The 16,199-nt window shown below is 38.2% G+C and overlaps 1 protein-coding gene and 1 pseudogene across 14 annotated transcripts in view; both read right to left on the reverse strand.

Moving 5' to 3' along the window:
* Positions 1-16,199, reverse strand: part of ROR1 (receptor tyrosine kinase like orphan receptor 1) — a 486,769-nt gene that overhangs the window by 114,551 nt on the left and 356,019 nt on the right. The window lies entirely within an intron of this gene.
* On the reverse strand, positions 1,240-2,480 carry LOC112647162 (high mobility group protein B1-like; annotated as a pseudogene).

Here is a 16,199-nt window from a genome sequence, read left to right on the forward strand (position 1 = left end):
CATATATGCATGCAAATGGAATCATTGCCAGTTTATAGAAATGTTGAAAGGAATCAAAGGCAATGAATTTAATGATCTTGTGCTCTTTGCCAGTACTTGTTGATTGAATTGGTGAAGAGTTTTGCAATGATTTACTTTGCTGTTAACTCCAATTCAAGATTTTCTTTGAAACTGAAAGGACGCTTGCCAAATTCTCAATAATCAAAGACAAAAAATGGCAATATGATTTACGTTTTCTCACCAATACCACACTGGATATAAATAAGCTAAAGTTGCAGCTCCAAGAAAAGGAAAAGCTTATTGTAACCTAACTAGACAGGTATGAGAATGTAAGTTGTAACTGAGACTTTTCATAATACAAACCAAGAATCATAGCTTTTACACACTTAGCATGAATAAGTATGCAAGAGATTTTAATTGTAAATGGCAGAGTGTTGTAAATTGCAAAACCTGCAGAAAAAAATTTGAAGAAGGCTTTGTTGGTATTGATAAATTTAGTGCTGTTTTTGAATTTATGCAATATACAGCTGAGTTAATGTGAATATTGAGTTGATAAAAGATTTAGTAAATTTACATAATGTGGGTAAACATAGTTTAAAAACTGATATGTTTTTTGCAAAGTCAAATCAATTCTTCTGAGAAAGATGAACTGGTTTTGGAATATGGATGTGAATAATATCAAAGAAAAATAATTTCTTGGTCAATTTGGTTATTGGAAAACTGAGTAATTTGGAACAATTTGGGAATGGAAATTTGTTTTTAATTGTTCATTTTATAAAGCATAAGTATAGATCAAGTATTTCAAATGAAAATTTATTATCCAAATTAGGATGTGCTGTAAATACAACAGACATACTAAATTTTGAAGACTTCAATAAAAAGAATCTATCTCAATATCTTTTATACTTTATACTGACTTCATGTTGAAATTATAATATTTTAGATGTAGTCAAGTAAAAAAATAGGCATTAAAATTAATTTCAGGGAAGCCCGGGTGGGTCAGCGGTTTAGTGCTGCCTTCAGCCCAGGACCTGATCCTGGAGACCCGGGATGGAGTCCCATGTCGGGCTCCCTGCATGGAGCCTTCTTCTCCCCTCTGCCTGTGTCTCTGCCTCTCTCTCTCTCTCTCTCTGTCGCTCGTGAATAAATAAATAAAATTTTTAAAAAAAATAAAATTAAATTAATTTCACTTGTTTCTTTTAACTCGTTTCTTTTCTTTAATGTGACTACGAATAAGTCTTTTTTTAATAAAAAATTGTATTTACTTAGAAGTATTCAGAATGTCAACAAAACAGCTGCACCTTTTTTTTTTTTTTTTTGCAATTACAGAGTGGTATTCAGTTAACAGAACAACAATTATTTCGTAGAAGCTGCATCAGAGACAACAGAAGATGAAAAACTACCATCCTCATATATAACTAATTTGTGCTGTGCACCAACAAGAACCTGCTTTAAATTTTCATGCCAATTTACAACCCCCATACTGTACCAGGCAAGGTTAGTGGCTATTGAAAATACCACCAGGACAGGGCTATCTAAAGACATTTGGTAGTGTAGTAACTATACAAAAAAAGACACTGTACTGTTTAAAAACAAATCTTACACAGCCTTACATTTCAATTTTTTTCTTTAAAAGGAGTGAGTTGTGTACAGGGGGGTTAAATGCTTTACAGACAAGAAAAAAAACACTACGCTAGAACCAACTTATTCATCATCATCATCTTCTTCTTCACCTTCTTCATCTTCTTCCTTCTCCTCATCCTCATCTTCTTCGTCTTCCACCTCTTCCTTCTTTTTCTTGCTTTTTTCAGCCTTAATAACTCCCTTTTTTGCCACATCAGGCTTTCCTTTCACTCGGTATGCAGCAATATCCTTTTCATATTTTTCCTTCAGCTTAGCAGCCTTCTTTTCATAAGGCTGCTTGTCATCTGCAGCAGTGTTATTCCACATCTCTCCCAATTTCTTTGCAACATCACCAATGGATAGGCTGGGATATTCTCCTTTGATTTTTGGGTGATACTCAGAACCAAACAAGAAAAAGGCTGAGGGAGGCCTCTTGGGTGCATTGGGATCCTGACCTTTTTTGTTTCCCCTTTAGGGGGGAATGTAAGTTTTCATTTTTCTTTCATAACGGGCCTTGTCCGCCTTAGCCACGTCTTCAAATTTTCCTTTCTCTTTAGCAGACATGGTCTTTCACCTTTCTGAGGACTTCTTAGAAAACTCTGAGAAGTTGACTGAAGCATCTGGGGGCTTCTTCTTGTGCTCCTCTTGGCAAGTTTGCACAAAGAATGCATATGATGACATTTTGCCTCTTGGCTTCTTAGGATCTCTTTTGCCCATGTTTAATTATTTTCCTCAGCGAGGCAAAGAGTCGCCCAGTGCCCGTCTGGTTCTCACTTGCCCCGGCACTGCCTCTATGTAGCTCAATGTACTGCAATGGCTGTTGACTACTAATAAGTTTATAATTACTTATATGACTTGCATTGTTTCTAATAGGCAACGCTGTTCTAGAGACCCAGATAAATATCACAGCACCCACCATATTCTATTCTAATGGCCTTTAGAAAAAGTTAGGGTTCCATGGAAGCACATAGAACATCTACCCAGCCTAGTCTTAGAATAATTAGCAGAAGGGCACGGACATTGGATGTCAGCCACAAAAATACTAGACCATCTGCTAAAGTAAGAGATGTTTTTAACGACAGAGCCATGATACCTTTTCCATTATTTATAGAATACTTCCCATCCCAATGGCAAGTATTTGCATTTGGGTTACTTCACTGTCCAAGTTCTAGGAGTAGGTTCCTGACTTACACACTAAGCAAGGGCAAGAGGGTTGAATAGCATGGGTTAATCTCAGCTGACCTACATTGACCCCAGACTAATCTGCAGAGCCACCAGCTATTGGCAATCACTATGGAATGTATTTACTAAAGATAAATGATGTTGCATGAGTTGGTTAAGTCTGAATGTATCAGCTTGAAGCATTATTTGGTAGCCCTAATTGGATCTATAATTTACACCTGGTTTCAGTGGAGTCATGTCACATTAGGTGGAATGTGCCTATGTGACTGACCAGCTCATTATGAGACCTCCACTAGGACCTGACTAGACTTCTTGGTACCCAGATGCTTCACATGCATGCCAGTAGAGGTTCAAGACCTGCAGACAAAGGGTGTCCAGTGCAACCCACTTATCAGGGGGAAAATGCTTGCACCTGAGGTCTCTGGATTCTTTGTATTGGCATACTGGTCTCTTGCTGTTGCTGTGCTGTATCCCTAACCAGTAATAAAACTGCCCCATAAGGATAAACTGTTTGAATGCTGTGAGTCCTTTTAGCAATCAAACACAAAGTATCACTCATGTGTAACTCATGTAAGAGTTCATCAATTGATTGCCTTCTCAAGAGAGGAGGCAACAAATCAGACTGGCTAAAGCTTGAGCCTTGGAGTCTACCTGCCTGGGCTCAGATTGAGGCTTCATCCTTTGCTAGCTGAGTCTCCTTAAGTGAGTGCATTGACTGAATATTTGTGGTACCACAATTTATGGCACACACAACACCACCCCCCCCCCGGCATTTATGTTGAGAACTAACCCCCAACGTGATAGTATTAGGAGGTGGGGCCTTTGAGAGGTAATTAGGTCATGAGGGTGGAGCCTTCAGAAATGGGATTAATGCCCTTATAAAAGGGAGCCAGAGAGCTTCCTTACTTGACCATGTAAGCATAGAGCAAGAAGATGGTTTACAACCTGGAAAAGGGCTCTCACAGGAATGCACCCAGATCCCAAACTTCCAGCCTCCAGAACAATAAGAAATAAAGAAAACAGTAGCCATGCAGTCTACGGTACTGTTACTGCAGCCCAAACTAAGTGACTTACTTAATCTGTACAATGGGAAATTAATAGCGTCTACCTCGAAGGATTCAATGAGCTCATCCTTATACAAGGTTTTACAAAGATATCTGGCACACAACAGCATTTAGTGTTAACCATTTAATAAATTCTATCTTTAAAGTCTCAAGAAGCAGATTTCTGCAAGTTTTCTGTCCTTGTTTTTAAGCCCCAGGAGTTCATTAATATTGAGGTCTAGACTCAGAGCACCCCTCTACACAATTAAAAAGAACTTGTGATAAGAAAGAGCACAGGGATGATAATTTATCAACTTTTCCATTTTTCTAGACAGGAAACTAAAACACCAGGCTACCTTACCAAAACTATTGTATGCTATAAGATCAAAAAACATTAAAAAAAAGTTCTGAAAACTATAAATAGTTATATGAATGTAAGAGATCATATTCTTGTACCTTTTTGTAACTTCTCTTGGGAATTTTACCCTTTTTATAACTTCTCTTGGGAATTTCACCCTCTTCAAAGCTGTGCCCATTCACTTAGGCAAGATGACCATCATGTCCACCCTTTTAGTCCTGACTTCTGTCCTAGGTCCCAGTTCTAAAACCCAAATTGTCCACTGGATGGTTCCACCTGAGACTAGGCAGGAACAGCAACACTGAATATACTATTTTTAATTTACGGTTTCCTCCTAGCCTGCATACTTTCCAATGGCATGGGAATCAGTGTGGGGTATTGACACTGTTGCTAGGCCTGTTTGCACTCAGATTCATTCCTTGCCCTCTCCCTGCTCAGGATCCACAAGGCAGGTGACTTGTATAAGCTCAATTCTCAGACTTCCGGCCTCAAGTAGCTTCTTGTAGAGTTCCCCTATTGGAAGGCACTGGCAGTATTTTGGAAGTGGAGAGGAAGGGAGAAACCAAGTTGTTTCCCCTCACCTTCTTTCTGCCTAGGGTGATCAGTAGGAATGGCTTCTCATGCTCCAGTGCCCACAGAATGGGTTTACCATCATCCCAACCTCCAAAGATGACCCCTACCCTTGGGCTCTGGTCAAACCACCTGTTCTTTTTATCCTTCCAATCTAGGCATAGCTGTGCCTTCTATTTGTTGCTGATCTTTTGAGTAGAATCACCAACCTTTGAGCACAGTCAAGAATATTCATAACATTTCACTGTGTTTGTTATAAGATCTGTTTGTTTCTCTTAGAAAGCTTTATGGGTATACAAATCAGTAATGAACCTGTATTCAAGTCATACATGCACACCAGTGTCCTTATTTTCCCATCAGCCTTCAGGGTCTGTCAGTCAGGCATCAGGATTATCTGATGAGTGCTTTCAAAACACCCATGTGAAGACATCAGAGGGCTGTCTCCACTATCACATCACAATGCCTCCTGCTGTGATCCCACTGCTTAGCTCCAAACAGAGGTACCTAGCCCACAGAGAGCTACTTTTACCCAGGAGGGCCCGATGTCACACCAGTTCATAATTTGGTGGTGGTGAGGTGAGTTCTTGCATGGGAATTTTCTGTAAAATCATTTTCACTGATGGATCTAACTATACAATGTCGTGCTTAGAATGGGTAGCATGCAAGCACAGCCAGATAAAAGAGAACTATTGACACCTCAGGGCAGAGAAAGAGAACCCAAGGGTAAATTGTATGAAATTCAGAACTCGAAGAGGTCTTACTATTAAGAAGGCACTAGTAAATTGAATGTCAATGAGTCATCAAGTTTAAAGTTAGAAACATTCTTAGATGACATTGAATGCAAGCTCTGCATTTTGCAAAGAAAAAAACTGAGGCCCCCAAAAGGTAAGCAGTTATGTCCAGGGTTACTAGCTAGTGAATGACACAGAAAGGACTAGAACTCAGATAGGTACCTTTTCTCTGGACCCTTATTTCTTACCCTATGTGGACCAACAGCACCAGCACCTGCTGGGAAAGTTTTAAAGATGCAGAATGTCAGGCCTCACCCCAGACTTATACCTTTAGAATCTGCATTTTAACAATATCCCCAGGTTACCTACATACACATTATAATTTGATTCTGACTGGCAGGCCCTGGAGGCTGATGAAAAATAAGAACAACTGGTTTACGTGTGTGATTTGTGAAAATAGGTTCATTACTCATTGACGTACACTCCAAGCTTTCTAAGAGAAATGAACCAGACTCTGATTCCTTTGGGGATTTTTGTTCACCCACAGCCAGAGTTGAGGTGGGGGTTTTCTCCATTTCTTGAAAAGTACTTGCTCTGTAACTTACAGCAGGAGCTGATATTAAAACTCATAAACACAGGAAGGGAAAGTGTAAATGATGTAGAATGAGGACTTTTAGATTGGTTTTGCTGCTTGGCACTCACTTGTATGACTTGAAAAAAAGCTTTTAAGAATCAGAGGCCTGGAACACAGAAGGCACTTGATAAAAATGTGTTGATTAAATGAATAAAACCTTGTCATATGTGGAGAAAGGATTTCAGGACACAGACTCTCAATGTACAATTTAACACACATTTATAGAGCATATCTTGCATGCTAGGTGCTGTATGAGGTATGGAGATACCTTCATATCTATCATGTAGACTGAGCAGCTCATGGCCTGGTGGACAAGCTTTCAGAATGCATGTTCCTAGAAAGCAAGACCTTATCTTCCCTCTTTTCTTTTTAAATGTGCCCTGCACACAAAGATAAGCTTTGCCAATATTCACAAGTATCGTTTTAATTGGAAGCTTTCCACACCCCATTCATACGGTGGGAATTGTTGAGTGATGGAGGTGGACTGGGATATGAGAGTTTGGCTTCTCAACCTCCTGTGCTTTTCCATCTATTCCCTACTGGGATTGGGAAATCCTTCTTATCTAATCTTTCCACATTCCCTCCATCTGCCCTTCTCTGCAGAGCACTGAGTCTCAGGCAGTTTGACGAAGAGACAGAGGTCAGCTACTTCACTGGAGCAATGGCCCCCTGTGTCCTGGGCCAACTGCTGAATGCCTTCCTGGTTTCCCCTCCACAAGGCACCTCCACCCCTGGACTGCCTGAGTTGCTGTGTTGAAAGTTATCCTTGAGTTTATCTTGAGTTGAAAATTACATTATCACTTCCTGGGCTGAGCCAGCACCCAGCTACATTTCTTCACTGTGGCTGAGACTTGGAAGTAGATGAAAGAAGGAAAGAATTCATCAAAAGTAGGTCACTTTGTCTGTCTGCAGAAAGGGACCTTAGCCAAAGATCAACAAGAGAAAAGGAAATAAAGTCTTCGAGGTCTCTTGTTGGGGTTCACAGCAGGGAATGTTGTCTAGAAGGACTTTGGCTAGAAAGAAGGTATATATAGCCTCTTGGTTCAAATAGCCATGATGAGTCAATTACACTTCAATTAAAAAAAAAAAAACTATCAACAATGAGGATGATGATGCCAGTCAAGATTATTAAGCTCCTAATATTTGCCAGGAACAGTGCTAGCTACTACTTTACATGTATCATCTCATTATTTTATTTAATCTTCACAACAACTCTATGAGACAGATACCTTTTTTACCATGCTTTTACAGACTGATTTTGCAGGATCTCACAAATGATGAAAGAAAAAAAAAGAAACACAACTTAAATGTATTAAACTTTATATACTAGGCCCCATGCTTGATTTTTCATATGGTCACAGCTATATGAGATAGTAGAGTCAGTCAGTCAATAAATATCATTCACTTGAGGAATAATTAAGTGAATTCTAAGTGTCATATACTCTATAGTCATTGTCTCATTACTGCTAATGACAATACTATGAGATAGATCCTGTCATCACCATCTCATAGAAGAGGACGATTAGATGTTTGCCCTTCCTTCCTTCCTTCCTTCCTTCCTTCCTTCCTTCCTTCCTTCCTTCCTTCCTTCCTTCCTTCCTTCCTTCCTTCCTTTCTTTCCCTCCCCTTCTCTTTCCTTTTCTTTCTTTCCTTCCTTCCCCCCTTTCTTTCTTTCTTTTTTTTTTTTTATTATTTCTTCCTAGTAAAAATTTACTAAATGCTAGTAGCTATGTTCTAGGTATAGAATGGGATATGAAGCAAAGGAGGTCCTGAGCTTGTGAAGCTTATTTTGCAAAAACATAAACAAATGAATAATAATAAAAAAAAGACAATGTTAGGTAGTTGTGGTGCAACCTCAATCTGAGGAGAAGGAAGGGGGAAGAGAAGAGGGGGGAGGAGGAGGAGCACCATATGAGTGGTAAAAGAATTCACACAAGGCACAACAAAGGAGATAGAAGTTTATTGAATACATTGCAAGGAAGCAGCAGGCAGGACAGTGAAGGAGAGACTGCCTGTCAGAGGCAGAGCTAGAGAGCTGTAGTTAAGGGAAGGAAGTGGGTAGGTATGAGAATATATTGAATTTTCCTTTTTTTTGGTACCTGTGCCCGGTGTGAGTAGCCCATCAGTCAGCTAAGGGCCTATGGCTATTTTGAGGTGGGCCAGCCTGTTTGTATTCAGCCCGGTGGTCACTGTGGGCCCTTCTACTTTACTCAGTTTCCATGGTTCAAGCCTGTTGCCTAAAAGCAGCCTCTATCATAGTGATAACTACCATGATATAAATGAAACAGGGTTATATGATAAAAGTGACTGGGAGCTGAGGTAGATTCAGGGTTATTTCTCAGGAGATGACATTTCAGGTGAGAAGTGAATAGTAAGAGAGATTGAGTCATGCAAAGGTCTTAGAACAAAGCCCTCCAGGCAGGAAGGACTGTTAGCACAAAAATCCTCTGGCCTGAAGAACAAGCCTGGAGTATTCAAGGAGCACTCAAGTTGAACGATCAAGGTGGGAGTAGAACAAGGGACAGTCACAGGGGTAGGCAGGGAGCCTTCAGGCCAGGGCAAGGAATTGGGAATCTATACCAAATGAAAAGTCCAGAGCTGGGAAGAGGGCTTAGGAGGGCAGAAGGTATTTTTCAAAGCTCACTGTGGTTTCTTTCTTTTTTTTTTTTTTTCTTTTTTTTTTTCACTCTGGTTTCTGTGATAAGAAATACCCTATAGGAAGCAAGGGTGGAAGGACATAAATTTGTGCTACAAATTTAGTTTGTTACAGGATTTTAAATGAGATATGATGGTGGCTTAGAGGAGGATGTGGTAGGGAGATGGAGAAGAGTGGGTGGCTGGTTAAAAGCACTTACTGAGGCTATGGAAGGCCCATTTCTGTGGCCCCAGGATACTGGGTAAGTAGTTTGAGGGTGAAATTTAGTCTTCAGAGTTTCCACAGAGGTTGGACGAGAGCCTGGCATTTTATAGGTAATTAATAAATGTTTGTTGAACTGAATTCAACAGTTATGGGATTAGATCTGGATATTCACCAGGAGAAGACCTAAAGCAATCATGAGTCATATAATATGGTGCTCCCTTCACTCAATTTAATGACCCCACAATACTAAAACTGAAGAACTTAAAATATGAACGAAATCCAAGCCATTTAGTGTTTGTGGAGCATCTTAATAATATGGGGATCAAAACACCTTCCCTGGAGAGCTGTTTTGGAACAAGGAGGTGATGTTTGTAAAGATTCCCAGCACACTGCCTTATTTTGAGGAAGGAATTCAACAAAGGGAGGCTGTCAAACGGAACAATGTCCTTGGGCCTCAAAGGACTTCTAAGACAGCATCCACCCTTAGTATTGTCCTTAGACACAGAGGAGAGAGAAGCCAGAAATATGGAAGGACAGTAAGGACTACTAAAAATCTGTTCTTCCACTAATGCAATGAGAACACCAGCAAAAATATCGTGAAAATCAACATTTGCAGAACTCTGGAAATTAGCCAAAGGCTTGCAACACTCTGAGGAGCATTTATTCAAGAAAAAAAGCGAAAATTTGGTTAAAACAGAGTTCTGTGGATTTTTAACATGCTCTATTCTCATTTCCCCCTTCTGAGTTCTGTGGTAACCTTGAAAACCAGCAGCTCTACCACCACAGCAGCTGTGAAAACCAACAGCCCTAGCAGTCACTGGAGGAGGCAGAGGGGATTGGAATGCCTCAAAATCCCCATCTCTAGAGAATTGGCTCCATTTGACCTGTCTAGCAGCATTCTGGAAAGTCCTATTTACAACTCTTGTCTTTATTTGACTAGATTCAGAACTTCTCAGTGGGAAAAGCCCTAGCCTCAGGATATCTGTTGAAAAAAACTCATAGTTGCCTGGGGTAGCAATACGAGCTGGGAAAAACAAGAGCCTGGCCAGAAAGCTCAAAAGCTCAAAGGGAAGATTTAAGGAACAAGATGTTCACAGGGGGCTTTGAAAATCTCTGACATATTTCTGGAGAGATAGAAGGATGTGTTCATGTGAGGGACTACGTGCATGCCCAGGAAAGACCTGAGAAAGTCCTAATCCTCACCTCTGGCTAGGTAATACTCTGCATGAGCATGAAATGGAAGCAAAGGCAGTGTTAAAAATTATGGGAATGCCGAAGGAATCCCCTGAAACACATCCAGAGCCCCTCTCCTACCCCACCCCCCCAGAAAAGAGTAGGAGACTCCGTGGTTTAAGGAAATTTTTGTCTTAGCTGATCAGTAAGCTAACTAAGCAATGACTTCAGTAGTCATATATGATAGGGAAAATAGATATACAGAATTATTTTAGGATAGTCACTAAACAAACAACACACAGCAACATCAGAGGAGAGGTAATCTAATTTGTGTTGCCACATTACATTATTTAAATGTCCAATTTTCACACAAAAGACCACCAAAAGTTAAAGTAATCTTAGTAAAGGAAAACAAAGCTAGAGGTATCACAATTCCAGATTTCAAAATATGCCACAAAGTTGTAGTAATCAAAACAGTGCGGCATGGCACAAAAACAGACACACAGATCAAGAGAAGAGAATAGAGAACCCCAAAATAAACTTATGTTTATATCGTCAATCCATCTATGACAAAGGAGGCAAGAATATGCAATGGGGGAAGACAGTCTCTTCAATAAATGGTGCTGGAAAAACTGGAGAGCTATATGTAATAGAATGAAAGTGGATCACTTTTTTAACACCATACACAAAATAAACTCAGAATGGATTAAAGACCCCAATATGAGACCTGAAACCATGAAAATTCTAGAAGAGAATATAGGAAGTAATTTCTCTGACATTCGCTATAGTAACGTTTTTCTAGACATGCCTCTTCAGGCAAGAGAAACAAATGCAAAGGTAAACTGTTGGGACTACATCAAAACAAAAAGCTCTTGCACAGTGAAGGAATGGTTAACAGAACAAAAAGACAGCCTACTGAGTGGGAGAAGATATGTGCAAAAAATCTGATAAGGGGTAAATATCCAAAATATATAAAAAACTTATACAACCCAACACCAAAATACCCTCACAAATTGTCCAATTAAAAAAATGGGCAGAAGATTTTTTTCCAAAGAAGACATATAGATGACCAATAGACACATGAAAAGATGCTTAATATCATTAATTATCAGAGAAATGCAAATCAAAATCACAATGAGATATTACCTCACACCTGTTAAAATGGTTAACATCAAAAGGACAAGAAATAACAAATGTTGGCAAGGATGTGGAGGGAAAGGAACCCTTATACACTGTTGGTGGGAATGCAAATTGGTGCAGCCACTGTGGAAAACAGTGTGGAGGCTCTTCAAAAACTTAAAAATATAATTACCATATGATATAGTACTTCCACTACTGGGTATTTACCGAAAGAAGATTAAAACGCTAATTTTAAAACATATATGCACCCTTATGCTTACTGCAGCATTATTTACAATAGCCATGATGTGCAAGCAATCTAAGCATCCACTGAAAGACAAATGGATAAGGAAGAAGTGGTATACCTATATGAAATATCACGCAGCCATAAAAAGGTTAAGATCTTGTAACAATATGGATGGACCTAGAGAGTATAATATTATATAGGATAAGTCAGACTGAGAAAGGCAAATACCATATGATTTCACTCATATATGGAATCTAAAAACAACAACAACAAACAAAAAGCGGAATCAGACCTATAAATGCAGAGAACAAACTGATTGTTGATTGCTGCCAGAGGGGAAGAGGGTGGGGACAGAGGTAAAATGGGTGAAGGGAAGTGGAAGCTACCATCTTCCAGTTATGGAATGAATACATAATGGGAATAAAAGGCACAGCATAAGGAATACAGTTAATGATATTACAATAGCATTATATATAGGTGACAGTATGGTAGCTACACTTGGGGCATAGCAAAATCTATAAACTTCTTGAATCACTACGTTGTACACCTGAAACTAATGTAATAGTGTGTCAACTATACACACACACACACGTCTAGTTTTCAATAAAAGGTAGTTATTGAAAAGATCAACAAAATCGAATAACCTTTAGCTACACTAGGTAATCTGACCAGAGAAAGAAAGAAAGAAAGAAAGAAAGAAAGAAAGAAAGAAAGAAAGAAAGAAAGAAGAAAGAAAGAAAGAAAGAAAGAAAGAAAGAGACATAAATCACTGAAATCAGAAATGAAAAAAGGGATATCACTACTGATTTTATAAGAAGTTGAAGAAATAATAAGGGAAATTATGAACGATTATATGCCAATGACTTAGATAATCCAGATGAAATAGATAAATTCTTAGAAAGACACAAATTACCAGAATTGACTCAAGAAGAAAAAGAAAATCTGAATAGACCTACAAGTAAAGAAGTCAAATTAGTAATTTTGAAACTTCCCACAAAAAAAGCTCATGACCAGTGGCTTTACTGGGAAGTTCTACCACAAACTTTTGGAGAATTCTACACAATCCTTCACAAACTCTTAACAAAATAGAAGACAAGAGAATACTTTCCAACTCATTCTAAGAGACCTGAATTATCCTGATATCAGAACTAGACCAAGACTCACAAGTACAAACCAAAATCTTTTATAAACACAGACACAAAATTCTTCAACAAAATACTAGCAAACTGAATCTAGTAACACATAAAAAACAATTAGACTATTACCAAATGGAAATTATTCTAGGCATGTGAGCTTGGTTTAAAAAAAAATCAATGTAGTAGATTACATTAATATAATAAAAGTCTTTAAAATGTGATCATCTCAATAGAGAAACAGCATTTGACAAAATCCAATACTCTTTTGAAACTCAAAATAAAAAAAAAAATCACACAATAAGAATAAAACTTCCTCAATCTGCTAAAGACATTTTTTAAAAAAACCCACAGCTAGCATCATAAAAGTTTTCCTTTCAGAATAAGGAAAAAGTCCAGAATGTCCATTCTTGCTGCTTCTATTTAACATTATACTAAAGTTTCTAGTCACAGTAATTAGGAAGGAAAAAAAAATCATACAGAATGAAAAGGAAAAAGTAAAATAATTTCTATTTGCAGGTGACACGATCTTATAGAGAGAAAATTATAAGAAATCTACAAAAAAACTATTAGAGCAAATAAATGAGCTCAGCTACAGTATAGAATACAAGATCAATACACAAAAATCAAGTTTAGCTCTATAGAGTATCAATGAACAATCTAAAAATGAAATTTAAAAAGCCGGTTCAATTTTCAATAGCACAAAATAAATATTCTAATAAAATAAATAAAAAAATAAATAAAAATAAAATAATCTAATAAAATATTAGAAATAAATTTAACAGATGGGACACCTAGGTGGCTAGGTTGGGTAAGCATCTGACTCCTGATTTTGGTTCAGGTCATATCTCAGCATTGTGAGATTGAGCCCTGTATTGGACTCTGTGCTGGGCATGAAGCCTGCTTAAGATTCTCTCTCTCTCTCCCTTTGCCCCTCCCTCAGCTCTCTCCCTCTTAAAAAAGTAAGAGAGAGAGAGAGAGAGAAAGAGAGAAAGAAAGAAAGAAGAAAGAAATTGAAGAAAAAAGAAGAAAGTCTTGAATATTGAAATCTATAAAACATCATTGAAAGAAATTTAATAAATGGAAAGATAACCTGAATTCATGGATTGGAAGATTTAATGTTTAGATGGCAATATCCCCCAAATTAATCTACAGATTCATTGCAATCCTTATCAAAGCCCTAGCTGGCTTTTAGGCAGAAATTAACAAACCGACCCTAAAGTTCATATGAAAATGCAATGGGCCCCAGAACAGCAACCCCTCACCCCTCACCCCCTGCATCGTGAAAAAGAAGGTAAAGGACAACGTCACAGAATGTGATGATCACGGATGCCTGGGTGGCTCAGCAGTTGAGTGTCTGCCTTTGGCTCAGGGCATGATCCCGGAGTTCCAGGATGGAGTCCCACATCAGGCCCCTGGTAGGGAACCTGCTTTTCCCTCTGCCCGTGTCTCTGCCTCTCTCTCTTTCTCTGTGTGTGTCTCTCATGATAAATAAATAAAATCTTAAAAAAAAAAAAAAAGAATGTGATGGTCAGTTTATGTCTTCACTTGGCATAAAAAAGGATGAAGTGTTGATACATGCTGTAAGATGAATAAATCCCAAAACCATAATGCTAAGTGAGAGAGGCCAGACACAAAAGGACAAATAGTATATGACTCTATTTATTTATTTTATTTTATTTTTTTTTAATGAACTTTATTTTTTTTTAATTTTTATTTATTTACCATAGTCACACACAGAGAGAGAGAGAGAGATGCAGAGACATAGGCAGAGGGAGAAGCAGGCTCCATGCACTGGAGCCCGATGTGGGATTCGATCCCGGGTCTCCAGAATCGAGCCCTGAGCCAAAGGCAGGCGCTAAACCGCTGCGCCACCCAGGGATCCCTATATGACTCTATTTATATGAAATATCTAGAATAGGCAAATTCATAGAGACATAAAGTAGATTAAAGGTTATCAGGGGATGAGAGGAGTTTCTTTATGAGATGGTGAGAATGTTCTAAAATAAGAGAGCAGTTAGGGTTATACAACTCTGTGAATATACTAAAAACACTAGGTTTTATACCTTAAAATGGTCAATTTTATGGTATGTGAACTATATACCAGTAAAACAGTTATTTAAAAAAAAAAAAAAAAAAAGAAGGGCCCCTGAGCTGGACCTACTTACAAAAAATACACCAAAAATCAGTTTAATATACCCATGGAGTCCTTTGCCTCTTGAGACTGGCACTTGGTGCTGGCATAGTGTAACCAAAACTTTGAACACCCACTCTTGTGACAAACACTAATCTGGCCCCAGGGATCACTTCCCTACACCTCTTGCCCTATGTTCTTAGAATAGAAGGCAAGTGTGATTCTATACTATGAAGATCTGCATGTTATATAACTGCCAGTGGAGGAGATGGACACTGCTTAGAACCCAGGAAAGACTGCAGCGGCAAAGGCACTTCAGTAAAAGAAATCAATTTGTCAAATCAATTTGTCAAATTCTTCCTCAGTATATTCTTGCACAACAAAGTATCATTCCCAATATTGCCAAGCATCCATTTTCTTGTTTTTCTTTGCATTTATTTATATTCTGAAAGTTCTTACAAATTAAAATAATGTTTGCAAGATTGGGGTGCCTGGGTGGCTCAGCTGGTTAAGCATCCATCCAACTCTTGGTTTCAGCTCAGGTCATGATCTCATAGATCACGGGATCAAGCCCTGTGTCAGGCTTTGCACTCAGAGGGAAGTCTGCTTTGGATTCTCTCTCTCCCTTTCCCTCTACCCCTCCTCCATTCTCTTTCTCTCTCTCTCTAATAAGTAAATAAATCTTTAAAAAATAATAATATTTATAAGATTATATTCTTATGGCTGAGATATTCTGCAATATTCAGTGTTATGAGTTGAACTGTGTTCCCTCAAAATTCGTATGTTGAAGTCCTAATTCCCAGGACCTCAAAATGTGACCTTATTTGGAAATAGGGCCTTTACAGAGGTAATTAAATTAAAATGAGGTCATTGGGATGGGTCCTAATAAAATATGACTGATGTCATTAGAAAAAGGGGAAATTTGGAAATGTGCACAATGAAGGGAGAATGCCATGTAACTAACATGGCAGAAATCAAGATGATGTATCAACAAGCCAAGGAATTATGGCAAGTCACCAGAAGAAGAAAGAAACCCTCCTCACAGTTTTCAGAAAGAACCAACCCTGCCAACATCTTGATCTAGGACTTCTAGCTTCTAGAACTGTGAGGTAATAACTTTCTGTTGGTTAAATCAATTCAATATTCTTTGTTATAGCAGCTGTAGAAAACTAATACATTAAGCAATTGATATTGTTCTTAAATTTGTGCATGTATAGGATAATGTGAAGCAGGATGCTGATTTATACAAAATCATAATATACATTTTATAACAATATACATAATACTATAATATTTTGTAATATATTGTATAATACTGTGATTATGACCCCATATATAATATGTTGTATAACATATATAATATATAATAATGTAGGTTTATTATATTATTAT

The sequence above is a fragment of the Canis lupus genome, chromosome 5 (assembly GCF_003254725.2).
Source record: "Canis lupus dingo isolate Sandy chromosome 5, ASM325472v2, whole genome shotgun sequence".
NCBI lineage: Eukaryota > Metazoa > Chordata > Mammalia > Carnivora > Canidae > Canis > Canis lupus.